Consider the following 1,756-nt stretch of genomic DNA (forward strand, 5'->3'; position numbering starts at 1 on the left):
ATGAAAGACTTCAGACAAACCACAAGCAGCCACTGGATCAGTTGATGTGACCTTTTTTTAGGTCAGCTCAACTACAGTCATAATGATCCAGTGAAAAGATGTTCTATGAATTTAAAAACATCAAAAATGTCATTCCAGGGAGTTTTGCAAGGTACAGAACACAGTCCCAGTTCCACGTATAGTTTGCCTGATAATTAACTGGAAAGTTTCGTCTGTGGCTTTGCAATTCATAACAAGCTAAGACAAGGGCAATATGTTTTAATTTGACATGTCCATAGTGCTGACCCACTGACTCAGTCACAAATGACAGCACCACAAATATATTCTGACTCTTCCTGTCTGCACGCCTGAAATGAGTGGAATAATGAAGTATCTCTCAAGATGATGGAAATCGTATTTACCTACAGCCAAGAAAACCTTCCACATGGGTTGAGATGCGTACCATAAGGAGCACTGGCAAAAAGGCCTCATCAAAACCCTCATTTTCACCCTTAGTCTAATTAAGAATCCCTAATGCATCGCTGCCAAAACTATTGAAAGGCATTGGTGACTAGTTAACATCAACCAGAGAAGCTGGTAGGAATATGTCTGTACTCATTTAAATTAGCATTGTCAATAAAGTCATTATAGTTCTCATTCCTCAATCATTCCAGGTGCATTTTCCAGGCATATAATCCTATACAATCCCAAAAGTTACTTGGGATCTTTTCTAAAAAATTTTTTAATTCCATGACTGATGAGGAGGGTGAGCACAGGTGACTTTTATTAAGCTGTGAAAACCACTGTGACTGTCATTTAAATAATTGGAAGGCAACAAGGAAATGAACTACCTTTGCATTAGGATGTCAAGAAGAATATGAGGATCAGGTGTGATTACAGTCTACACCTGTAAGGAAGCTGCACAACATAAGTTTACTGGCTGGTTTTTGAAAAGGAAGGTCTGCTTGGAAAGACTTTCCTGGTTCTGTGTGGATTGAAGAGCTTGACAACAAAAGAGGAATAGTAAGGTAACTGGAAACACTGTTATTTTCACTACTTTTCTTACCCTTTTTTCTGGTAATGAGGATGCGGCTCAGTCTCGTGAGTTCTGCAGGTCTCTATTTGTAAAGGTGATGCAGTCCAAGATAAAGACCTGAATCTGTTAGTTTGTGCTGTGCTGTGCCTGTATCTAAAAAAGAAATCAGTATTTTCCCTTTTGGTGATTACCTTGTGCTAAACTATACAAAGATGCTAGAACCGACTACAGTAGTGATAACCTGTCTAGTGGCAGCCTGTTTAGTGGCTGGGATAGGCTGTATAGCTGTTTATCCCTGTGTTTAATTGCCCTCTCTTATTTTACATGAGTAAAAGGCAGGTGCTCTGTGGTTACACGCTAAGCATGCGAGTGAGAAAAGCGCAGTGCAGCCTGGCCGGCCTGAGTGGCAGCTGGCATGTTCCAGCACGTGGTTGGAAAGGCATAACCAAAATGAAGGCACCGCTGTTGTGGGGCATATGAGTGACAGTTAGTTATGGATGCATATGTATGTTCCTGTCACAACGCAGCATGTAGGGCATGATTTTGCATTCTATGTCTAGTACTGTAATGGGATTGGGGCTTTAAGAAAGAGGCTAGGGTGGAGTGCATGACCAGAATAACTTACTTAACATGTTGCTGTTCTTGTCTGCATCTGAGAGGCCTTCAGAAAGAAGGAAGTTGCATATGAGCCATGTTCAGCCAAAAAGGCTGTGGGTTGAGTATCTGATTTACTGAATGCAA

The sequence above is a fragment of the Accipiter gentilis genome, chromosome 5 (genome assembly GCF_929443795.1).
Source record: "Accipiter gentilis chromosome 5, bAccGen1.1, whole genome shotgun sequence".
NCBI classification, from domain to species: Eukaryota; Metazoa; Chordata; class Aves; order Accipitriformes; family Accipitridae; genus Astur; species Astur gentilis.